Source organism: Chelonia mydas, chromosome 18, assembly GCF_015237465.2.
Source record: "Chelonia mydas isolate rCheMyd1 chromosome 18, rCheMyd1.pri.v2, whole genome shotgun sequence".
Lineage (NCBI taxonomy): Eukaryota > Metazoa > Chordata > Testudines > Cheloniidae > Chelonia > Chelonia mydas.
This window is the reverse complement of record NC_051258.2, coordinates 9,786,343-9,813,029: the sequence shown is the minus strand read 5'-3', so window position 1 is coordinate 9,813,029 and position 26,687 is coordinate 9,786,343. Positions and strand designations below refer to the sequence as shown.

The 26,687-nt window shown below is 41.7% G+C and overlaps 1 protein-coding gene across 2 annotated transcripts in view; it reads left to right on the top strand.

The window, feature by feature from the left end:
* KAZN (kazrin, periplakin interacting protein) overlaps window positions 1–26,687 on the top strand; it is a 721,176-nt gene that overhangs the window by 279,678 nt on the left and 414,811 nt on the right. The window lies entirely within an intron of this gene.

Sequence of the window (26,687 nt, the reverse complement as noted above, 5' to 3'; positions counted from 1 at the left end):
TGCTGCACTGATATATTTGTATGGGGTTTAACCACACAACCCCCATCGACATGAAAAGGAGTCATGTGGCTGGACCCCTTGCACGGCTTGGAAAATATTATTATTATTTATTTGATTATAATAACTATTATTATAATTTATTAAATACTAGTGCCTGAAATTTACTATTGCATTATTATAATTATTACAACTTTTATAAACATTTAATACGAGAATTGTCCCAAATTTTTAAAATCATTACAATTTCAAACATGGTTTCATTCCACTTTTTTTTCAAATCCACCAAATTTTTTTCATTTTTCAAAATCTTCGGTGGAAAGTTTTAATTGACATTTTTCCTCTTTCTCTGTGAAAAATCAGAATTTGTTAAAATGAAACATTTCTGTTTCAAACTGGAAATCATACATTTTGAAAAACAACACCATGGGACCGAGCTGACCAACACGAACTGGCAATTGGACAGAGAGAAAAGACCAAAAAACTGAAAACAAAACCAAACTAATGAAAACGTTCAACAGGAAAAAAGAAAGTTTAGAAAATCAAAAGGTTTTCACAAAAAATCATTTTAAAAAAGGCCCTTTAATTGTAACTAATTTTAAAAAAAAATTAAAATGACTGGTAACAAAGGCATAACTTGTAAAATTTTGTGCCGTGGAAATCAAACAGGGAAAATCCAGGCTGCATTCTTCCTTTGAAGCCGCGGCGGTATTGTGAGAGGAGATTTTGTAAGAGTTGCACTCTAGCAGCTTTCTCCCAGCAGAGAAGTGTCAGGTAAAGAGTCCTGTGGCAGGTAATGAAATTCCAGTGACATAAGCAGCAGAGGCATACACTGAAGCTGAGAGAAACATGTTGGCTGAATGCAATTCACCTCAGCAATGTGCGTCAGTACAGCTAGCAGTAACTGAAGAGTCTGGGGCAGGATTTTGGTTAATGGAACCAAGTATAAGCCAACAGGTTGTTTTGTGGAGCTTGGTAGAAAATGTCAATTGTTTTTGTGGGAATTTTCCAAAAAAAATGTTAATTTTTCCAAAATTTCTCATGAAACTTTTGAATTTTTTTAATGGAAAAAATCCAAGCTGAAAATTCATGGTCATAAAAAAAAAGATAACGGCTGTAATAAAAATGTTCATGGAAACTTACATTTTCCAACTTGACAACACTTAGGCAACTGGTGTGCCAAGATCACGACCCATCATGTTGATTAATATTGTCTGATTGTTTCCCTGTCCTCTCCCATCTTTCTTTGTCCATCTGTTGTCTCTTGTCTTATATGTAGATTGTGAGCTCTTTGGGGCAGGGACTCTTTTCGTTCTGTGTTTGTACAGTGCCTAGCACAATGGAGTCCCTACTGCAGTACAGATAAATAAATAATAAATAATACAAATAATAATCATGTTCAAAAGATCAGTTTTCCTTAAAAAAATTTCCATGAAAAAGTATTATTTTGCTATATGTTGACTTAAAGTGTTACAAACCTGAAAGTGAAAAAAGTAAGGATGAGATTTTCAAGAGCCCAGCTCCCACTGAATTTCAAAGGAATCTGGGCATCTAATTCCCTTAGGTTCCTCTGTAAATTCCAACCTAGATTCTCTTAGCAAATCTACCCTAAGCTTGTCTGAATTGCATTGGCAGGCTCTGTACACAATAGAATAAATTATTCTAGCTGTCAACATATTTTTTCCCTCTCACTGTAGATGTTGTTGTTGTTGTTTTTGAAAGCATGCTTATGTAACCATGTCAGGTTATTGGACTGAGTGATTATGTCATTATATCTGCCGCAAATATTTTGAATAAATATTAAATAATCCCACAAAGTTGGGCCTTGTTAGCATTGGCAGCAAAAGCTGGCTGATTCCACAGTCATGTATTAAAGAGCGAGAGTGGGGGAGGCGGATGCCATTCAGCCCTTCTAAGGAACGATTCATAATGTTCTAGCGGGGTGAGATGCCTCTTGCATAAATAAATGCTTTTGCAGTAATGCTGGAATTCTCAAGGCTGCAGTGAGTCCTCTTAATCCCCACTGGTTGGGAGATCATGTGAACTATCATACCTGGCCAGTGAGTAAGGGTACCAGTGGGGTGGGGACCCACTGAGAATTTAGTTTTTCCTGGACTGTGGGATTCCCCCTTAACTCTCTTTCCATTCACCTGAGATGTTCGAAAATATCAAGTCAGGCCCTGAGAAGATCATGAGATGAAAAATCATGAGAATTTAAAAACTAATCAATGGTGGTTCCTTTTTATTTACCCTTTGTTGGGTTCTTTTAGCCACTAAAGTTCATCTTGCCAAGCTTTTTTCTGCAACCCTCAGGGCTGGAAACTTGTTTGGTCTTGTGATTCTCACATTTCCACATGACCCAGGAGCTGGGGCTTTAAGTAAATACCAAATAGCATAAGACTTGCGATAAAATCATGGAAGATGACAATACCGGGATTTTTTCTTTCCTCTGTGACAGTCAGTCTCCAACATACAGCCCAATCTGACTCCCATGGAACATAGGATGGTAGGAATCACCAGACTGGATCAGAGCACTGGTCCATCTAATACAGTGGCCGGTAACAAAAGCTTCAGGAGGAGTGTGCATGAAACCTTGTAGTAGGCAAGATTCTTTCCAGTGACTTCAGTGGGACCTAGGCTGGTCCCATACACTCCATCCCTATTCAGCAAAGTGCTGAAGCATTTGCCTGACTTTAAGTAATTGAAAGTAATGGGAATTGAGATGGGAGCTGTTCTTTGCTGGATCAGGTCTGTGATATGTCATGCTCACTTGGCCACTCACTTTGCCTGAGGAATCTTCCTGCAGCTGAATGATGTGATATTCTGTTGTTGTTTGATAGACTAAGGTCCAAGGCTTTCTAGCTAGCGTGAGTCTAGTCTGAAGTCTTTTTGAAATGCTCAGGATCCATGCTGGACAGGAGACAGCGACACCAAATCATATCTAACAAAAATGACTTTTTAATCTGCTCAAGAGAGTCCTAGGGGTTCAGTTAGTATCAGACATCTCTCTCCAACCCTCAAGGAGTGTGGTACAAAAAGGCACACAATATGAATTTATTTTCATCTTTTAACAGCGACTCGGTCCTTCTGCTTGGGAAACGTGGTTAATGCCTCCTTATGCTGCTTTTGTGCTATGTCCAATTTTTGCGGAGGTGGGAAAGACAGACAGAGAGAGATACAGAAAATGCTTTTCTATTTTTTTGTATTGGATTGAATCAGGGTTGGAGGAAATCCCTTGACAGAGTCCAAGATCCGTTCTATTTCCTCCTGAAATTAATGGCAATTGTCTCCCCTCTCTTTGCTGCCTGGCTGTAGCTATCCTAGCACAGTCCTCATTTAAATTCTGGCCCTGTAGCTGATCAGCTGCCAGCTTAGTAACAGCCCCTCACATGGGTCATCTGGACCTTTAATGCTGAAGCACAGACCTCCACTGCTTGAGTGAAAGAAGCAACTCACTTAGCTGAGAGCCGTAGTGGGACTAGCAACTAGAAGGGAGCACAAGACACAATCTACAGGAGTTTCATGCTGCGTTGTCATAGCCATGTTGGTCCCAGGATATTAGAGAGACAAGATGGGTGAGGTAATATCTTTAATTAGGCCAACTTCTGTTGGTGAAAGAGACGGCTTTTGAGCATACACGGAGCTGAAGAAGAGCTCAGTGTAGCTCAAAAGCTTGTCTCTTTCACCAACAGAAGTTGGTCCAATTAAAGATATTACCTCACCCACCATTTCTCTCGACAGGTGTTTTACACATGCCTCAAGAAAAATGACATATTGGGTCATGTGAAGAGGTCTTTCCTGCTCCAGTGATGGAATGAGGCCATATAGGAATATTTGGTGAGGTGGTGGAATCTCCTTCCTTAGAAGTTTTTAAGGTCAGGCTTGACAAAACCCTGGCTGGGATGATTTAATTGGGGATCGGTCCTGCTTTGAGCAGGGGGTTGGACTAGATGACCTCCTGAAGTCCCTTCCAAACCTGATATTCTATGATTCTATGATTCTATGCAGATTCTCTCTAATGGAACATAAACAGTCTGTGTGATCATAACTGAAACCCATACCACAGTGAAGGATCCAAAACACCTACTAGAACCTCAAGGTGTCCCAGGAAGAAAATTGGACCCATTATATTTTTCCTATTTTGTACAAATTAGATCTTGAAAACATAAAATTGTAAGGATTTTACCATTTCAATGTTACTTCCTAAAAATGAGGCTGCTTTGCAGAGTAATTACATACAACATTGGTCAGAGGAATATAAAGCCATAAAAGTGGTGGCAATGCTTTGCCATTTCATAACTGAAGTGTAAATGAGTTTTCCTTTTTCAGCCTCAATGTAGCAGGCTGGTACAATTAGGAGAACATTCTTGGGGCTGACTTTCATTTTTTGTTGTTGTTGTGCAGTTTAGTGTCATTCATTTTCTCATGCATGGAAGCCACATGTTGAACCAGTTCAAGCCATAAAAGAAAAGTTTGGCTTCCAATGGACGCTTCTGGTCTCGGAAGCTACGACATATTGTCCTGGAGTAAACATTTTCTGCCAATTTTGTACTTTCATTTCCCTGTGGTAACCACCCTGGACATCAATTGTGTAGTGAGCTTATGACCTTCTGAGCCTTTCCTTATATTCATTCTCATTCCCATGCCACAATAATGCCCTCTGCCACTGTGGGCAAAAAGAGATGGAGCAGGACATAGACAGTAAAGTGATGTTCATAATAGAGGAGTTAAGCTTATAACCTTCCCCCTCCTTTTCTCACTGCTTCTACCCTGCTCAAAACATTGCACAGTGGAAGGATTTTGTCTGTGAAACCAGACAGATGACCACTCGGCGTGGGATGTGGTCTCAGAAAAGGATGTTGCTCGAGCCACAACAAAGAGTGTTAGCTTGCCAGAGCCTCTTATACATAAAGATTAGGGTGCCAGAAACCTGCGACAGGTCTAATGCAGGAATCATGTTAGCCATGTTTGCACCCACGTTTGCAGCACGTTCTGATGCCGTGATTACCCTTTCCCAGGCATCTGACAGCAATTTTTCGTATATTATGTCAGAGGAGCAACTAGTTTACACTTGATGTGCGCGATCCAGCCTCCATGTTACAATATTTCTGGAGACAGGGCGGATAGGTGCTGTAGCTATCATCCTGATTCTTGCCCTCCAATTTGGCTGGTGGCTTCAGCTGGTAGTTTGCGAGGATCAATACTGCAAACTGCTGATATTAAAGGGGGGCTGATGGGATAGTGTGAAGGGGGTCCTCTTGCCGCAGGTGGCCTCTTTGTGGCTGGGTCTGGGAATTAGTTCTCATCCCATCTGGCGCCCTCTTCCGTTGATTGCTCACACAGTGGTCCCTCTCTCTCTCTCCATGACTTGGAGTGCTCCTTCTTTATGACCTGGCCCTCCAGCCAGGTCACTATATAGTTCCCCCCATCTTCTGGGGTGACAAAGTCCCCCTGGACAAGCTGTCCAGATGCCATTTCAGGCAGTCTTCTGTTCCATCTCCTGGTCCTCCTGAGCCACTTTGCCAGCAGCTAGTAGGGGAACCCAGGCCCGCCCACTACTCAGGGTTCCAGCCCAGAGACCCTGTGACCAGCAATCCTGGTCTGCCCAATCTCAGACCTGTTGCTGTTTCCCGTGGCTGCATCCCAGTCTACCTCTCTATCTCCTTGCCTATCTCTGAGTTACTACCGAAGATTCTTCTGCTCCTTCCTCTGGATACTTCAATCTTCTCGGCCTCTTGGCATCTCTAAACTGGGGATAATAGCACTTCTCGGTGATGATAAATACATCAAAGCCTGGACTCTGAAACCCACTTTCTCCCTGGGCTTCAGAGCCTGAGCCGAAACAGCTACACAGCTGTTTTCAGCACTATAGCACAAGCCCAGGTCTGTAGCCTGGGCTCTGAGCCCTGCTGCTTCCTGGGGTTTTTCTCCCAGGTAGACATACCCTTAGGTACGTAGATACTATGGTGACAGGGCCATTTGAGTGCCTCACAGTCTTTAATGTATTCATCTTCACAGGGACGTGCAGGTTAGAGTTGGGAAACTGAGGCACTAAGGGCGAGACTTCAAAGGTATTTAGGCCCCAGCTCACCTTAATATCAGTGATCATTGTCGTTTTCATTCGTAATACCAGCATCACTTGGATTATTGATTTCAATGAGAGATAGGCACCTAAAAAAAAATTCTGGCCCTAAGTCACTTGCCCAAGGTCACACAGAAAGTCCGAACTGAAAGTCCGCTCCCTACTCATTGACCAGCTCCTAACTCTCCTGTCCATTATATATAATGGCTGTTGTTTTCGCTTGTGATGCCAACATCACCTACACAGTTTACAGTCTGAGGAGGTCTCATAGACGTTAAGACCAGGAGGGACCATCATGATCATCTAGTCTGACCTCCTGAGAGAACCTCACCCTTCCAGTCCTGTAATAGATCCCTAACCTCTGGCTGAGTTACTGAAGTCTTCAAATCATGAGTTAAAGACTTCAAGTTACAGAGACTCCACCATTTACTTCAGTTTAAACTTGCAAGCAACCCATGGCCCATGTTGCAGAGGAAGGCAAAAAAAAACCACAAGGTCTCTGTTGATCGGATCTGGGGGAAAATTCCTTTCTGACCCCAAATATGGCAATCAGTTGAACCCTGAGAATGTTGGCAAGACCCACCAGCCATGAAATATTGTAACTGATTTTGTTACTAACATCATTTATAGAACTTACAGGCTTTTCTAATTAATCATGGTATGTGATTGTCTTGTCAATAATGCCTAGTATTTATATGAAGGAATATTGGAATCATTGTAACCTGCTGTGCTGGAAATGCCATATTGACATAATTGGAACATGAGTGAAAGGACAGTCATTTGAAGTTACATCCATTTATACAAACCAATAAATCTCTCGTATTAAGACAGAAAGAAAACAAAAGATAAAAGTTAAAACCATGAAGAGGAATACAAGACAGATTTTGGAAAACCAGGTGAATTATTTCAAATAATACCACTTCATTCTGTAGCACCTGCCATCCAAGGATCTTGAAACACTTTATGAACCTCAGTTGAGCCTGACAATACCTTGTCAGGCAGAAAATGACAATCCCCATTTAACAGACAGGGAAACTGAGCCATAGAGAGGCTAAATTACTTGCACAAAGTCCTGCATGAAGCCTGTGGAAGAGCCAAGAATAGAAATGTTCACCAGTTTTCCAGACCCCCATTCTCGTGTGTTAAATATAAGATATTGCTTCCTCTCCATAGCTCCCACATTCATGCACATTAGGGACTAGGTCGAATTCAGACCTGGCAATAAACAGGTGAAATTCCAATCGGTGGAACTGCATCCCTTTCTGTCAGGTCTGAAATTGGCCCAAGGAGAGCACATGATATGAGGAAATGACCTAAGTAAATGAGCTAATGCAAGTGTATGTGCCTGTTGCATCCTTCCTGAACACCTGTTATCCTCTTCTAAGTCACAGTTTCAGCTCTTTGTGTTCACCAGCCACTTCCAAAAGGGATTTGAATGATCGTCTATTTCTCCCTAATTATGAAAAATCTGCTCCCCAGTTGCATGCTGCGCTGAGCCAGGCAGGGAGACAAAGGAAAGCAAAAAAGCCAGTGGCTCGGTTTATTATTAAGATTGGGCAAAAAACATGCTCCCAATAGAACCTCTTTCCAATGAAGATGTTGAAAGCATAGTATTGATGTTTGTACGGAAATGCTCCTGGATCTCCGACACAGCTCAGGTGCTGGGATATGACAGTTGTCAGTGCAACAGCATGTGTTTGTTTCAAGAATAAGTGAGTGAATGGAGAGGCTGATTTCAGAGTCACAGCACTCGGTGGACAAGGTGGAATGTGGCTGAGGCAACTGCCCTTGTTATACACCAGAAGGATGGCATGATGGATGGCGTGATCGGAACTCTTTCTGCAAAAATGCCTGTTAAGTCAGTCAGTTAAATCCTGTGCAGGCAGAGCTATTTTAAACAGCCCGTTGCCAACTGTGTCCACATATCTATTCAGGGGACACCATCATAGGGCCTAATCACATCAGCCACACTATCAGAGGCTCGTTTAACTGCACATCTACCAATGTGATATATGCCATCATGTGCCAGCAATGCCCCTCTGCCATGTACATTGGTCAAACTGGACAGTCTCTACGTAAAAGAATAAATGGACACAAATCAGATGTCAAGAATTATAACATTCAAAAACCAGTCGGAGAACACTTCCATCTCTCTGGTCACTCGATTACAGACCTAAAAGTCGCAATATTACAACAAAAAGACTTCAAAAACAGACTCCAACGAGAGACTGCTGAATTGGAATTAATTTGCAAACTGGATACAATTAACTTAGGCTTGAATAGAGACAGGGAGTGGATGGGTTATTACACAAAGTAAAACTATTTTCCCATGATTATTCCCCCCTCCCCGCCCGCCCACTCTTCCTCAGACGTTCTTGTCAACTGCTGGAAATGGCCCACCTTGATTATCACTACAAAAGGTCCCCCCCTCTTCCTGCTGGTAATAGCTCATCTTAAGTGATCACTCTCCTTACAGTGTGTATGATAACACCCATTGTTTCCTGTTCTGTGTGTATATACATCTCCCCACTGTATTTTCCACTGAATGCATCCAATGAAGTGAGCTGTAGCTCACGGAAGCTTATGCTCAAATAAATTGGTTAGTCTCTAAGGTGCCACAAGTCCTCCTTTTCTTTTTGCGGATACAGACTAGGACTAGGACAAGGAGTAATGGTCTCAAGTTGCAGTGGGGGAGGTTTAGGTTGGCTATTAGGAAAAACTTTTTCACTAGGAGGGTGGTGAAAGACTGGAATGCGTTACCTAGGGAGGTGGTAGAATCTCCTTCCTTGGAAGTTTTTAAGGTCAGGCTTGACAAAGCCCTGGCTGGGATGATTTAATTGGGGATTGGTCCTGCTTTGAGCAGGGGGTTGGACTAGATGACCTCCTGAGGTCCCTTCCAACCCTGATATTCTATGATTCTATGATTCTATGACTAACACGGCTGCTACTCTGAAACCAACCAAGAAATGAGTCATTCACCAGCAACCTGAGCAAATCATTCTGACTGAATCAGGTTGAAAATTGTTGCCTTTCTCTCCGCTCACAGAATGTCCGTGAACAGATTCTGACTTTCTCTGATTTATTCATTCTGCAAAATTATTTGGAACAATTTCTCCCCAGTGTTGTTTACTTGGCAGCTCAATATTTGAAATCTCCAATTCAAGCTTAGTTGAGATTGGTCGCCTACGTCACATGGTGTTGCGTCCGTTCCTAGTGGAGGAGCGTACGTCTTGTAAGCGCTTTGAGGCTGCCATTTGCAATGTGTGCACAGTGTTCATCCGAGGAGGACCTCAGCCTGGATGGCTACTAGGTGCTACGGCAATAAATGTTTGAGTGTAATAAATAATTGTAATCAGGTTTCCTGGGTGAATGCACACAGAGAGTGAATTTAAAATTCATTTCTCGTGAGCCTTCAAGCTTCACATTCACTTTCTGTGAATGTTCATGTAAAACTCCTTTGCACAGGAAACAAACACAAGAGAGATGCAAATATGACGAGGACAAATTTCCTTAAGAGTTCTAATGAATATTCAGACTTTTTTTTTTGCAGTATTTATTCAGCTTTGCTATAAACATATCAGTTTAGTTCAAGCTTAACAAGGTGCAAGTTTCAAACATAGAGATCTTCCCCTTGTATTAATCTAAAGGATTGTTAACAGCAGATAAGGAACATTGTTTTAAATACACTTTATCTTGGGAAACAGCCCCTTCTACCCCAAAAAGTGACATCATCACATCGATTCACAGCCACATTCCAGCACATATGGAAGATCTAAGGCTGTGATCTTTTAAAGATGCATAAAGGAGTTAGGTGCTTAACTCCCTTTGAAAATCCTAACCTTAAACCCCCAGGGTGAGATCTTGGTCCCATTGATATCAGTGGCAAAAATCCCATTGACTTCAACAAGGCCAGGATTTCCCCCCACTGTTCCTCCTTGCTTGCACCTGCTTTGAGTACGGCACTGTCTGTATAGAAGGAATATTTATTTATTCCTTCTATATACACAGCTATCACATCCCCTCCGGTTCATCTCCTTTAGGCTTTCCCTAGTGAATTGCTTGGATGTGAAAGTCTATTCCACCAACCCCCTACATACGGTAACTTTCAAAATTCAGTCTGGCTTCACATCTTTACAAGAACAAATCATCTGAGGTGGATTTGCATAAGATTTGTGATGGTTGCTGGTGAGCTTCACTTTTTTCTCTATCTCTTTAAAACTAAAATAAAGAAAGAGCCTCTGAAGTGTAAGATCCCCCTATCACTCTAATAATTAAGGCCACAACGACATTAAAGACAAGCAGAGAAATTGATGCAAATCATAGATTGTAATCTGAATAGGGTTTGGATTCAAATTACAATCTATGATTTGCATCAATTTCTCTGCTTGTCTTTAATGTCGTTGTGGCCTTAATTATTAGAGTGATAGGGGGATCTTACACTTCAGAGGCTCTTTCTTTATTCAAAACCAAGCCTATATATTGAAGGGCTTGGGGGTCGTTATGTCCTTTTCCCTCCCAGATAGTGGACGTGCTGTTTTGATGCCTACTTCTGATTTGATTTCTGCCCTAGAATTAAAAGAAATTGCAAATTAGCAAAAATGAAAATTTTCATTAAAAGTATCTAGACATACATTCTAGCAACAGGATAATAATGACGCTTTATATAAAATACCCTAAAGTAAATTGGCGCTATTTTTTTCTCATCAAATATCACATTTATTTAAAAAATGCACTTGGTACATGTGAAATTAGGGTAACTGCTAATTAGATAATTGCAAATGAAGGCAAATTTTAATCTTAAATTGGACTTGTGCGGATTATTAACTGTTAGGTTTAACCATGTGTCTTCACTGAATGAACTTCAGCCGAGTGTTCTGAGGTCTTACGTCAGGCTCCACGCTCGTGCTGGCCCTTTGGGTATAGCACTGGGCATGTGGCGTGTATAATGCCCCATAATGCTCTAGCCTAGGACTCAGCTCCCTGGTTATATTCCAGGTATTTGGAAGCCTCTGCTTACTGACCCTCACACTAATGATTGAAGAGAGTTGGCCAGCAGATCACCGCTGGAAATGGCCCCAGCAGATCTCTCCTGAAGTGTCCACACAGCTGGCTCTCCCTGAAGGCATGGGAGGAGTCACCAGGCTCTGTCCCAGCACAGAGAAAGCAGACGTAAGGGAAAAAGAGTCCATGTGATTTGATATGTCTCAATTTTGGAATGCCCAACTTGAAGTACCTTAAACGGTCCAGGGGACGGGCTCAGGCCCAAATTTGTAAAGGTATTTAGGCATTGCTGTGCCCAGCATTGCAACAGCTAATTGATTTGAGAGTTTGAAGTTTCATTCTCGAAAGAGATTTAGGCACTTAAGAGCCCAAATCCCACAGGCAGTCAAAAATCTGCACCTCGGTGTGTCGGAGAATCAGGCCCCTTTCAGGAGTTTTTAGCTGTGCCCAGACAAACAGAGGCACTTACTAATCACTCTTGGAACTATACAGGCCTCTGACAATTTACAGGGAATGAGGGTCCTGAGTCCCACTCTGAGGCTATGTCTACACTGGCAAAACTTTTGTCTTTCAAAGGTGTTAACCCCCACCCAACCCCTGAAAGACAAAAGTTTTGCCACGAGAAGTGCCAGTGTGAACAGCACATTGCTGGCAGGAGCGCTCTCCTGTCGACAACGTGAACGCCACTCGTTGGGGGTAGACACCTTTGTCGGCAGGTACTAAGCCGAGACTGACTGAGCCACAGAACTATCATCCCGTCCTAGTACTGCTCCCCTCCAAGTCAACATGGGGGAAGGAGCTCAGTAAGTTTTCAAGCGGTTGGGTTGTACCTGTTCCATGGGGAAATTGAGGACATAGTCTCAAGGCCTGCCAACCAGACACCTTTCACCAGCACTTACATCCATTCTGTAAAACACTTTAACAAAATGAATGATGTTTTCTAAACCTATGATAGCCAAGCACCTGAGACAAGACACATAGGCTGCAGTCAAAATCCTCTCTGATAGTCACATCCTCCATTGGCACAAAGCGTGATTTGTGCAAGCCCAAATACACTTGAACTCATTTGGATTCAGGTTCTTATAAACACCTGGCTACAAAACTACCTCTGGAGACAGAATTTGTAAGCACTAGCAGATATTGTTGGATATCTGTAAACAAGGTGAAATCAGCACTTTCACTGGTTACATAGAGCAAAACAGATTGTTCATCATCCTAGTTCATCAGGAAACCATGCATTGCTGATCAGTCTAGGAATCCTTACAACAGCTCAGCACAAATTTATTTAGCAGAGAAAATGATGAAATATTGGGGAAAATGCAGTACTCCGATCAGGTTTGTGAGCCGTTTGGTGGTGATCCATTTGTAATCCATTTTGTTTGTGTTGCGTGGGGCAAATCTGATTTATGGTTGCTGATACAAGCCATGCAAAACTCTGGTTTTGCATTAATTCAATCCAAAGTCACATGTGGCTCTGAAGTTCTGACTGAGTTTCACTTTCTTAACCCCAAACCTTAATGTAAAATTTAGGGGCTATGAATCCATATGAACCAAAGCAAAACCAAAAGTTTCATTTTGCATTTCCTTGTCCTTGTACTGTGATAAAGAATTAATAGAAGGGCCTGACCTACTTGCTTCAGACAATTTGTTATTTTCTATACCTCTGTTAAATCCCCTCTTATTTGTCTCTTGTATGAACTAAATTGTCCGAATCTTCTCATCTGGGGAGTCTCTTCATGCCTCTTGTCATTATCATTGTCTATCTCTGAACTCCCTGTTATTAATAACATAAGAACCCATGAAGGGCTAAGAGGAACATAAAACTAAATTCCCATCTGAATTCCATCTTGATGTCTTGATTTTTTTTTAGTGGGGAACGGCATGGGGTGCGTACACTGATCACAACCCCCTCCTAACCACCCTCAGTTAAAAACCTACAACTTTGTCTCTTTAAAACCCCTCTAAATCTCCCTTTCTCTGGAAGTGCAAAAACTTTTTTTTTTAATTGTGCACCTGTTACCTTTTGAGACTTTACATTTTATGCATCAGAGGAAACCTTAATAATACAAAAATTGCCCTAAAGCATTGAGCACTGAGTTATGAAGTCATTAACATTTGTGGAATAACAACAATGCCCCAGTACCAAGCCATAAGATAGTGGGATAGGAAATGTTAAATTTTTAAAAAGCAACTGGCAAAACTCATTTAAATTTCAGCTGACTGAGAGCTAGTCTGTGGGTGCCGAAGCAAACAACCATCCCTTGGCAATGATCCTGCCTTGTTTATTGGCTCTTAGTAGATTTTGTAAGTAGTACATTCTTGAAATCTCAATAACCCTTCCAAGCTTCCTTGAGTCCTGCCTGGAGGACCTTTTGTTATTTATTATTGTGTCTTTGTTACTCAAAGAGCTGCTTGTATGTACTAAAGTTTAATAATCTATTTATATTCTTCTAAAGGAATTCATCCAGTTGTGTCCTTTCAGGGTCATGTCACTAAAAGGATCAATCAGAGGCTTTGGGGGTTTGTTATTTTTTGACTTGTGTATTTTTTTCAATATTTACTTTTGAAGAACATCCTTTAGAAATTAGGAGGCTAGTTATGAGAGGAAGGGAGAGCATAGTCTAGTATTTGGATCAGGGGACTAGGAACCAAGATTCCTGAGTAAACCTGGGTGATTTTTTTTTTTTTTGGCCAAAACTCCTTTTGAGTGAAAAATGCACATTTGGCGATACCAAAACATTTTACAAAGGTGTCAGTTTCACTGAATTGTTCATTTCAGAAACAACAGCAATTTGCAAAAAAGAAAACATTGTCTTTGGACATTTAGAGATCAAGATGTTTTGATTTTCAGGTCTGAAATGACTTTTCCTTTTAAAAAATGCCTTTAATTGTATTCTTAAACATTCAAAAACATTTTAAAATGGTCAAAATTGATATGAAACGTTTAGTCTGATCCAAAACAATTCTTTTTTGCGTTCAAAACCAGCAAACCAAATAATCCACTTTTTGCACAGTTCTCTCCCCAGCTCTGTGAGGATGGGTTATCTAGTTGGGTAGAGGAGTGGACAAGGTGTCGGGATTCTAGAATTCTATTCCTGGCTCCATTTACATTTGTCTAGGTAAGTGACGCAGAGCCTGAGGCTCAAATACACTGAAACTGCTTCACAGCTACTGTAAGGCAGTAATAGCAGCTCCCACAATTGATGGCCAAGCCATTGTTCTCTTAACTCCCTTGAGGTTGCTAGCTCAGAGGTGTCTTATTCTCTGACCATTGTTTTATTTCCTCTTTGTTCTTCCAGACAGCTGGTTTTGATTTTACTCCACACAGTCAAAATAATATCAAACAGATAAACTGAGGTACATATCATAATAATAAGAAATAATACTGATCTCTCCCAGTAGATTGTTCTCAACACCTACATACCAAGGTATAACTTACAATACTCCTTTGGTTCCCACCTATCTCATGTCCGATTCTAAGCCTGTGCAATTCACAGAAGAAAGGAGGGTAGCAGAAATGCTACTCAGAGCAAGCTGGAGCTGTGGGACAGTCGAGACACTGCAGAAATCATTCTAAGGGGCTGGAGCCTAGGGAGCAGTACTCGCCACCTCCAGTGCAAGTCACTAAAGTGGGCTGAAGGAAGAGGAAATTAGGAAAAAACACAAAGCAGCCTGATGTGCTGTAAAATCCCTTCCCCAAGCTGCTGTGTTCTTCTGTTTAGCTTCCTGCCTACTAATGTAGATCTCCAGGTAAACTGCAGATTGCCGAGCAGATGGCCTATATGATCTATGCTCAGATCCCTCTACTAGAGGCTGATGATCCTCTACTAAGCACAGGGGGAGAGGAGACAGGGAGTCATTTTCCTTCCTCCCATCATGCTGAAGAACTGTTTAGTCTAAGCTGCAAACACTTCAGTGCATGAACTCTACCCATAGCGTAGACTCGTTTTTTTTCTTGTCAGCATATCTGCTAGAAGCTGTAGCTACCGTATGAAAATACCCGCCACTTATCTGGGAATGTAATATATAGTGCATAAAATATGCTGTTTAAGTGTCTTTCTTTCATTTCCTTAATCCGTTGATTTATGAAGGGACTAAGAGGAAACTAACTTTCTCTATCCACAGGGTTTTTGAAGGGAGCGTGTGCGAACACACACACAAATACACACAGAGCCTTGGAACTACTATATAGTACTTTCCAAAGTGGACCAGGGCCAATTAGAGCTTTGAATACAAGCTCTCAAATAATTGGCTTCCAGGTTTCTATATGACTCACGATTAGGTGCAAGAGAGATCCCACGGGTGTTAATTTTAGTCTGCATCTCTGTCCACAAGCCGGTCCCAGGAAAGGATCAGCACGTGGTGCACCTGCCTAGAACACTGTCTGACTTCAAGTGATGTTATAGCATTGGAAATGATCCTCTTTACACATGGTCGATTGTAAGAGACTCCTGGTAACTACAGACTCTTATAAACTCGGGTTTAACTGAAATGCCAACTTACCTGAAGCATCCCCCAGGCTTGCACTGACCTCCATAGAAGGGAACCAGTGGGGCTGAAGTCAGAAGAACTCCTGATCTCTGGCGACTCCTGTGGTCTGCAGCAAAGGTGACCTCCTGCAGAGCTGAGAGTCATTTCCATGGAGCTCAGGAGCTCCACAGAACCGTTACTCTCGTTTTCTGAAGGCTGCAGTCCCTGAGACCTCTGAAAATCAGAGCCACTTCCCCTTCTTTGCCTCTGCTGGACAAGGGTGTGAACAGGAGGGAGAGCCTGGGGGTGTCATTTTTACCTGGTGGTTAGAGCAGGGGACTGGGACTCAGACTCTCTACCATCTATTCCTGGCTTTGCCACTGACAACATGTGACCATGAGAAGGCACTTAGCCACTATACGCCTCCCTTTACCGATACCTGCCTGTAGAATGGAGGGGGAGACACTTGCCGATCGCACTGGGATGGTGTGAGCCTTCGTTCGTGAATGGCTGTACAGCTCTTAGAGACCCCTGAATGAAAGCTGTGATAGTAGTAAAGCAGCATTATTAACATACACACATCATTCCAGATCCCCCATCCTGGCAGGATCATACGTCATTTGCCATCTCTGCTCCTGCTTTGGCAAAGACCCACTGCAGGGGGATCAGAGGCTGTATATGTGGATGTATATAAACCTATTTGCCTCTTTGCATGGTCCTTGCCCTTGCAGACAATCTCATATGCCTTCCTTGCCTCCTACACTATCACATGTAACGTTGCCACTCGGATCAAAGATCTTTGTGATGCCAGAGTATCAGCTGGCTTGGGCCCCACTGGTTTTGATTTGAAGGCATTTTCCCCATGACCCAACGCAGTGGGATTGTCAGAACTTCAGATAACCGTGAAGAAGAAATTCACTAGCAATAGAACCATCTAATTGACACTTTCACCCGTCCCTGACTTGAGCCCTGCTGCTCATACTAAAATTTCCTCCTGGATTCTCAGCATCTTCCTTAGAAAGTAACTTATGTTCTTTCACCTGAGTAAGTTTGGGAGCTAGATCACAGTCCAGGCCCTTTTCTTTTAGTAGAGGCTGGAGCATCACTGTGGAGATGCTCCAGCTGATGGTCAGCACTGTCAATTAAGGACTGTAGATTATTTGCACCAGCAGCCAGGGAATCGGACTTTTGAATCTAGGCCTTGCTGTGGCATCTCACAGCTGGTCGGATTTATCTTGAGCTTTCCGCAAGGGTGCAGGGATTGATAAGGAAGTGTTGACAGCTCAGAGTTTCCTGCTGAATATCACAGCTTTCTGAACTATGCAGGAGACTTTTTAAGGTGTGTGGATGGGGCCATGGGGGAGAGTTCAGCAATGTCATCTTATTGTTATTTTGGGGCATATTAGAAGGGATCAGGAAAGCTTACACATGTGCATACATAAGTACACACTGCATTTTAGAAGAGAGAGCCTCATGCTTCAGGGCATGTCAAACTCTACCTGAGGGGCTCAGGAAGAAGCTGTGGACAGGTTATTCTAAAACAGTCCACTGCAGGATCTCTTGCCTTTTCTTCTGAAGCAGCTAGAACTAACCACTGTGCGGGGAAACAGAATAGTGGGCTAGATGGACTAACAGTCAGATATGCGGTGGTAGTTCCTAGGTACTTTGATTGTGCTTGGGGCATGAGTGGGGGTAGGAAATGATGCTCTGATCTACAGTTTTAGATGAATTTTTAACTATTCTGTGTCAGGAAGAGAGTGAAACCCCCATGTGAGCTGGGAGCACCTCATTTGATCTCGGCCATGTAGAGACTCAAAGGAGAAACCCTGCCGTAATACTTCAGAGAGTGCTAAACTGCTTGCTATTGATTTTATACTAAGATACTTTATCACTCTTGTTATTTTAAAAAGAAATGTAATCTGTGTCAGGACTGAATAGGTTTTATTAGAAAAATCATCCCCCCCTACCCTTTTATGGCGAGCTGCTACATTTATCCATTTCGGCAAATCAACTCCCAGCAGATCTCTTTTTTACTGGAAGAAGCACCTGTTTAGTTGTGACCTAGTGGTTAGCAAAATGCTTTAAAACTTGTGTCTCTCTTCTGAATACAGCAATAAGCTCAAAAATCTGCTGCACTAGTTTGTCTCAGGCAAGGCAACTGTAAACCTAAGCATTATTACAGGGAAATAAGGCCAAGAGAGATTAAGTGACTTTCCCAAGGTTACATCAGGAGTCCATGGCAGAGCTGTGAACTGAACTCAGGGCTCCTCAGCCCCAGTCCAGTGTCTTAACCAAAATGTCATCCTGCCCAAATTGGCTACTCAAGCAAAACTCCCCCTGAAGTCATAGAGTATGTGGGTGTGCAAGGAATGCAGACCCAGACCTGGAGGGGCAGCGTGGTTCAGTAGCTAGATAAGGCATTGTGTCAGGAGTTGCTGTGGGTTCTATTCCTGGTTCAGTCACTGACCCGTTGTGTGACTTTGGGTTAATCCCTTAATCTTTCTGTGCCTCTGATTCCCCTCCAGCCCCTTGTCTGTAAGCTACTTGGGGCAGGCACTGTCTCTAATGACATGTCTGTACAGTGCTGCCCCAATCTCAATTAGGGTGATTAACTGCTTCTGTATTATAAATAATAACAATAACCTGGACCTGGCTTCACACCCTTCTTCTTTTTTTAACAATTTCTTTCCAGTGCAGTTTTTCCTCTTTTCCGTAAAACTATTTTGGGCTTTCAGTTCTCCCCCTCCTTTATGATCTATTGAGTCATGTGTAGGCAACAGACTGCCTCTGACTCATGCCTCTTCCATTTTTGGTACCCATAGCAAGGGCAGATGCTCTCTTCCTTGAGACACAGAAGGCCATTTTTGCACTTTTGTCACTGACCTAAAATTTAAAAATCCGGTACTTCAAACCCATAGATTACTTGCCTGCTGTGAATACAGCCGAGAGAGTTCTGTCAGCTGCTGCACAAGGAGGGAAAAATATCTCTGATGAAAACTGCATTTCGAGCTTTTTGTCTCATAATGTTGAATCAAGTCATGGCCTATTCAAAAACATGCAGCTTTTAGAGCGTCACTCAAGTTTATCAACCTGTTTTAATTAGCACTTCTCCTGGGAACAACACTGTGAGAGAAAAGACATGACTCAATGTCGCCACAGTTTGAGATTGATGGGGAAACTGACCATTACCCAACCTGTCCTCAGGGAAAGCGATGTTTGCTGAAGTTTTACAAGAGGCTGGGCTTTTCCAAGGAGCCTAAGGGAGTTAGGCTCCCAACTGCCACTTAATTTCAGTGGCATATGGGTGAGTTCATATCTTTTATTGGGTCATCTTCCGCTGGTGAAAGAGACAAGCTTTCAAGCTACAAAGAGCTCTTCTAGTACGTTGGGAACAGCACAGCTACAACATCACTGCAAACAAGTGGCATATGGATAAGACTAGATTTTTAAAGGTCTTTAGGCATTGCTCCACTTAACACTGAACGCTTAACTGACTGAAGAGCATAAGTCATATTGACTTTCATTGAGCGTCGGGCTCCTAAGGCTCAGATCTTCAACGGTATTTGGGCTCCTAACTTCCATTGAAATACTATTCACAAGGGGTTGTGAAATACCTTTGAGGATCTGAGCCCTAAGTGCCTAAGTCGTTTTGGAAAACGAGACTTAGGCTCCTAAGTCACTTAGGTGCTCAGTGGCGCCACCTGAATACTTTTAAAAATCTGGACCTAATTCCCATGAACGCCTTTGAAAATCCCAGCCAGGAGGTTCTACAATACAGAGACGAGAAACCTGTGCAACAGAAATCATGATTATTTATTTGTATTAGAGTGGTACCTTGAAGGACTTGCCTGAAACCCCATTGTGCTAGGTATTATACAAAGATATTGTAAGACACCAAAGGTAGGCAGCTGGGGTGCTGACACCACTGCCCATCACAGTGATCAATATTGTCTTATTGTTTCCTTGTATACCCCCGCCTGTCTGTCTATTCGCCTTTTGCCTCTTGTCTTATACTTTGTTTGTAAGCTGTTTGGGGCGGGGGCCATCTTTTTGTTCTGTGTTTGTATAGCAACTAGCACCAGAGGGTCCTGGTCAATGACTGAGGAATCCAAGGTGCTATCGCAATACAAATATTATTATTAATAATAATTAATAAATAATAGACACTCCCTGTCTTGTAGAGCTTACAATATAAATAAATAAGACAAGCAGAGGGTTAGAGAAAGGAAATATTATGATCCCCATTTTACAGATGGGAAACTGAGGCACAGAGTTATTAAAATGTCTCCATAATCCTAGTAGGAATTCTGTGGCAAAGCCAGCAATTGAGCCTTTTTCTCCTGAGTCCCAGTCCAGTGCCTGGCTTTTTGTCAAACTTGGTTATGCATTTGTGGTGTTTCTGTGCGTGGTTATTATTTGCTCATGTTGCGGTCAAACATATTCCTCTGAGTTCCTATTGATTTTTCTTTATGATCCCTCTTACCTTCATCTTTTTTATTAGCCTTTCATTTACTCAGACAAGGTGGGTGAGGTAATATGTTTTATTGACCAACTTCTGTTGGTGAAATTGACACACTTTCCAGCTTACGCATAGCTCTTCTTCAGGTTTGGGAAAGGTAATCAGAGTGTCACCGCTAAATACAAGATGGAAGAGATTGTTAAGCAAAAGGAGTTAACACATGTTGCAAGAGACAATTCAAGGTTATTTGGAGTTGTATGTAGTGGTCAGAGGGTTATAGCTGGTGAGTCCTCTGGGGATGATGGGTTTTTTTCCTTGCATTTGCTCAGGAAGTAGATGTTGCTGTTAAGTTTGCATCTTGACACTGACACCAGTAGTGATATTGGATGGCAAAAATTCATGTTGTTTAAACAGCCAGAATTCCAGGGCTGTATATAAGTGCATATATTCTTCCCTGAAAACATAAAAAATATGTACTGTAACCTGCTAAGATTAACAAATACACTGCAGTATTGAGAGTACTATATCCAGGTGAAATTCTGCTTTAACTTTTCAGTGAAAAACGCAGATGTGGTGACAGCAAAAAATTGAGCAAATTTGTGTTGGTATTGCTGTTATTTGCACAGCTTTCATGACTACAACATGCTGGGGGTGTGTCGCGTGGTTACAGTGTACAGAGCAGGGACTCAGAACTATCTCCAGTTCTACCGCTGACTCATTGTGCAACCTTAGGAGAGTGATTTAACCTCTCTGTGCCTCGATTTAACCTCTCTGTGCCTCAATTTACCCTGCTGTAAAATGGGTTCAATAATATTTTCCTACCTCACAGCTTAATTAAATGTTTGTAAACTGTTCTGAGAGTATAGGTGGAAATTAATATTATTACTATCCTTGAGAAATAGCAATTTTTTCTCATTCAACAGATTATTGTCATTAAAGTACTGTCTGAATGACACTTTGAAACTTTTATAATTGACTGGGAGATGCGCTACAGAATTTTGTGGGAATCTTTATCTGTTAAGATACACGCACACCAACCTCTCTGATGCTGATGATTTTTTAAAAATACACATAATTCATGCCACCCATTCAGCAATTTTGCTCATCGGCTGCAGAAGCAGCCAGTTCACCAGCAGAGGGAGCACAAGATAACAACAACAAAAAGCCAAGAATGGTGGTGACATCATTGATGATGCTATTGAGAAATAAAGGAAGTAAACAATTTAGAGCAGAGTTGAATTTCCTTCCCCATAGGAACTGGAAGGAATGCAGTGGTTTGGAGAGCAGAATCTTGCTTATATATTAAGTTTTGCTGGTAGTCAGTTATGGTTCTTTATACAGACAAAGAAAACAAAACACCTTAGAGAGAACTGTGTTGACTATAGTGTGTACATTGGTTGGCAGGTGTCATGGAATCCATGTTCTAAATGTGGGTCAGATTCTGTTACCTTTAATCACACTGAGTAGTACATCACTCTGCCAACAGCAGGGTTGCCAACTTTCATGATTTTTATTGATAGCCTCACGATATTTCGTGTTTTGCTTACAGCTCTGGCTCCTGGAGTCATGTGTTAGGTGAGACTCTCAGCTTTCACTGAGATAAAAAAGTCAGTTTGTAGCCCTCATGGTTGTGGAGAGAAACTTGAAAATGGAGCCCAAGTGAAACCTAAAGACTTGAAAACAAACAAAAAGTGCCCAAACTGTATTACTTTTTAAAAAATCCTCATGGTTTTTAAGACCATGCCATGATTTTTGGACTTAGGCCCATTGTTTTTGAACACTTGGGCCTCGTCTTCACTAGGGAATAAAATATATGTTTTTACCTCATGTTAGCTAACATGAGATAACTAATATGAGATGCTAGTGAAGACAAGGGAGATTGGCATTTTCACATGTAAGCCGGTCAAATACCTCACCCTACCTCTCAAGGGTGTTGTGAGGACAAATTCCTAAATATTGGTGAACTGTTCTGATACTGTGGTGATAAAGGTTTTATAAGGTTTTATAAGCCAGAGGGAAAAGCCATATTTTTTCCCTCCCTGAACTGAAAGGAAAACCTTGCAAGACAAATCCACTCAAAATGTGTGTGTGATCGTCACTACTTATTGTAGAAGTTACATTCCATCTCTTTTTATTAGGCATCCTGTCTATTACTTTCCTTTCCTCTCTCATTGGCATAAGAGATTATATCTGAAGCTAGTCTAAGCAGTTTCAGAGATAAGCATTTTGCAGATATTCATCTATCACTTGAGGCTTTTGTAAGATCCTGGTATATTGGCTTTCATGTACGCGTACAATAATCCCCCCTAATATTAGCTAGAGTACAGTTGCTATCATTTTAAAAGCCTTCTGTTTACAGGATTCTCTATCTGTACTTAAGCAATGCTAAATATTAGCAGCAATCTCTTATTTTTTCAAAGTGCTATACCACAAAAACCTCACTGCTTCTTACTAATAAACATTTTGCTTTGAGTGGGGGGAAAAAATCCTTGAGATTCAGATGTTAGTTTCCACCAAAATGCAAATAGGTTTTTTAAGCTGAAAAGCAAAGGCATATTTCCACCTAAATGCATATTTTAGGTCACGGAGCTCTTGTCTTAAATCTACCAGATTTAGCTCTATTGTTCTAGCAATAATTATGCGGGGGGGGGGGGTTCTTTTGAATCGAGGATTCTATGCAAGCTTCCACTATGAATCCACAAAGAAGATCGATATCTGTTATAGTCATCGTGTATAATTATATGGGCTCATATAACACTTCACATCCCAGGATCACAAGGCACTTTACAGAAGTCCAAAATGTTGATTGTACAGGTGAGAAAACTGAAGCACAGAAGCCAAATTTTCAAAAGTGATTAATGATTTTGGGTGACTTGATATTTGGGTATCCAATCTGAGATTGCTTAAAGGGGCCTGGTTTTCAGAAAGTGCTGATCATCCACCCTCTGAAAACCAGGCCCCTGTAAGAGATCTCAGATCGGGCCCCTGTAATACAATTGGGCCTTTAGAAAATCTTGGCCATATTTTGTACTGCACAAATGACTTGTCCAAGGTCATATAATCATAAAGTCCATGCCACAGCCAAGAAATAGAGCATGGGGTAAAATCTGCAAAAATATCTGAAGGGATTTAGCAGCCTAAATCTTACTGAAAGTCAATGAGATTTAAGCTCCTAAATCATTAAAGCCCTTTTTCACAATTGTACCCCAAAACTCTTGATTCCTAATTTAGTAGACAGTGAAATGTTATATTAAACAGATAATTACAACGAACACATACCAATCAGCAATGTCTGGCGGGAAACAGAAGTAAAGATATTATGGAAGAGACAGATAGTTAAAGGGGGGAAAATCAATGTGTTTATGCTGTATGTGGTCATGAAAACCATCAAACGGGCTGCCGCATTTCACAAATTCTAGGGTAGATGTCAAACTTTATATCAATTGACTTCATAGCACAGATTAACTGTCACATAAACCATGATGTTTTGCCAACCAGAGAATAAATTAACTTTATTCTGCATGTATGGATGTCACCAAGATTTACCCACCTCAATATGTCATCATTGTTCCCAAGGAAATACAACGTTTCAAAGAGGGGGAAAAAGTAAAGAGAACCTCTAATCGCATTCTTTGCTTTCTCCCCACTGAAACCTACCTTAAGACTATGCCTGCCCATCAGTCGATCATAGGGTTTTCCATAGCTCTATCATCATGGTATCTAAGCATTTTAGATGTTATCCCTCTGTTTTTAGAAGATAAGGCAAAGTTGTATTTTACCCCTTGTGCCAGTCTGGTTGGTGTGTGTGTCTTTTGGGGATGGCAGAGGGTGCTAATAGGTAGCAAAGCCTTTCTTTTAATTAGAAATATAAGGACGGGGTTTTCAAAAGCACCTAAATAAGTTAGGAGTGTCTGTCCCTTTAAAAATCAATAGCCCTTGTGCTCCTAAGTCACTTAGGTGTTTTTGAAAATCCCATGCATTTTTTTTTCATTTGTGTGTGTGGAAGGGGAAGCAGAGGGTATGTAGAATGGATCTGAATTTTGTTGGGGGAGGTTGAGAAGTTCAAATTAGCTTTGCAAAGGCAAAAAATAGTTTGAGAGGTTTTGCAAACCCTTCAACTCTTATGAAATTTTCACATGAATAGCATGCAAAGACCTATCTGTGTACACACCCATTCTGCCTGTGTAAATGCAGGGCTTGCACTGCCATTGCACGTGTATTGGTCTGTCTTCTAGGCCCAGATATCTGAGTGTTTGACTCCGACTGCATTTGGGGATGTCACTGACTTAGCTGCATTCCACCCACGCACTGCTCTGAAAGGTCCTAGGCTTTCTTGAGTACTTCGCTCTGCTGCTGTTAAACAACAAACACCCACACACAAAGCAGAGGCCTAGAAAAGTGGCCCGGTGGAAGATAGCTTTGAAGCTGACCAAATTGGCAAGCGCAGAGGATGAAGTCCTGCAACCCACAATAAACACCTTCCTCTAAGATGGGGAGGGAAATATCTTTGGGTAATTTCAAACCACAGATGGAATCTTCCACTTGGCAAAAACGAAAAGGTCAGAGACAAAAACGAACTCTACCAAAGAAGACATGAAAGCCAAACTCAGCTAGGAAGCATGAGCGCAGTGAACATTTTAAAAACAAACACCTAAAAACTGAGCATGAAATTCCTTCCAGCAAAATGCTCTCACTCCGCTCTGCCTATGCCTGCATCGGATGTAGCCAGTTGCCCCTCGATCCCCTTTGTCTGTTGAATCACATAGAGGAGTTGGGAATCTCCACCAGTCCCACTCTCAGTTCTTCCCTGGAAGCCCCAAAGAAGGAGAAATTAAACTGGCCCAGGGTAGGTGCTGAAGACCCAGAAAGAGGGTCAGCATTTGTGAGACTTTTGATACTACCCTGGAAGGGGTCAATGAACTGTAAAGAGTGACTCAGCTGGGGCAATATAGGAAGAGTCTCCAAGGGGGAAATCCCGGTGGGGCACTGCTCCATACCAGAGTAGGGGCAATTGGAGAGAGATTGCTCAGGGAGGGCTGCAGGAAAAGACCAACTGAGGGCATTCAGATAGGCCCTGCTGGACTTGTACCCTGGAAGGGGGTCTATTTTGTTCATGCGCACACAGACAGTGTGTGACTCGGCCAGAGGGCCGAGTCACTGAAATCTGCCTAAGAAGTTTAACTGCCAGCAGGGGCACGGCAAGGTCCAGACACACCCAGCCAACAGGAGCGCTCCCATGAAATGAGTGGCCCTGTCACAAACAGTTTATACCAATTGATTAACCTGTTATTAAAACAGCAATTAATCATTTATTAACCCTTTATTAACTATTTATGAATCTGCCCTTAATACAAAGTGTGGCCAGGAATCTGAACAAAAAAAATCCTAATGCTCTTTTTTTAAACATGGCCACAATGAAATGTATTAAAAATCGTATGCAGAACAATTCATAAAAGGCACATTAGATGGATGGTCTAAGACCTCTTGATGCTAATGCATCTTTTGATTCAGAATTAGATTAAACCTAAAAAAGAATGTTGCCCATTGATTGTGTTGGACCTTGACAAACTATTTGCATTGAATAATGCAATATTTGATTAATTTAGCCATTTTTTTCTGTTCTGCAATTTTTATGAATTTCTCTCTTATTTATAAATATTTGACAAATAGTTTATGCAAACTAGTTGTAGACTACGTGGACTGTTCACTGAATAGTCTCAATGAGTATTCACAACTCATTACTCGCGGATTTGATTGGACACGTTGGGTGTGTCTAAACTGCAACAGAAGATCCCTGGTTGGTCCCAGTCAGCTGGTTTGGGCTATGGGGCTATAAAATTGCAGTGTAGACATTTGTGCTCAGGCTGGAGCCTGGGCTCTGTAGATCTAGTGAAATAAGGACCTCACAATAAATAAGCTACAGAAAAGCACATTTCCTGAGTTGAGGCCTGCTCCTGACTTCAGTGTGCTTTGCAGAATCTCACCAGTAATGAGCATCGGATCCCTGGAACATTTTGGCAAGAGGGACAAACCTTAATGCCTAAATTCAATGGCAAAACTCCTGTTGACTTCATTGAGACCAATCTCTGGCATAGAGAGCTGTTAAGGTACATCTACCCTCCACTAATTGAAAAGCTAACAGTAACTGACAGTAACTAGGCCCCATATGAAAACTGTCAACCTGAAGGAAAAGCCCCTTATTTACTGCAAGGATTGTTTATTTGTCTTGATTGAAAACTTGCAGAAGCCCAATTTATTCTGGAAGATAAAAACTGAACGTTAACAGCAGCCGTGGGCAATGGACTCTCAAGTTATTTTTATTTTTAAAAGCTCCAGTTATGCAAGGACGATCAGTGCTGATCATAATGCACAGCACAGGCTTGAAATACTGGCTCCCGTATCAGGGTCAAATTCTGCTCTCAGGTGTAAATCTAAAATACCTTTGTTGATTTCAACTGAGTTACTCTTCTCAGTTGAAACCAACATGATTACTCTTGATTTATACCTAGTAATGGAGATATTATGTAGTCTTCAGTCACCTACTTAAGGAGCAAAACTATTGGATCCTTCCACTGCTTATTGCACCCTGCTGTTCTCTGCTCACTGCAATAAGGCTGCAGAAATAGTGACTGCCTCTTTACTATTCATGTTCCATTTTTTATGTCCTCTCCACATTTA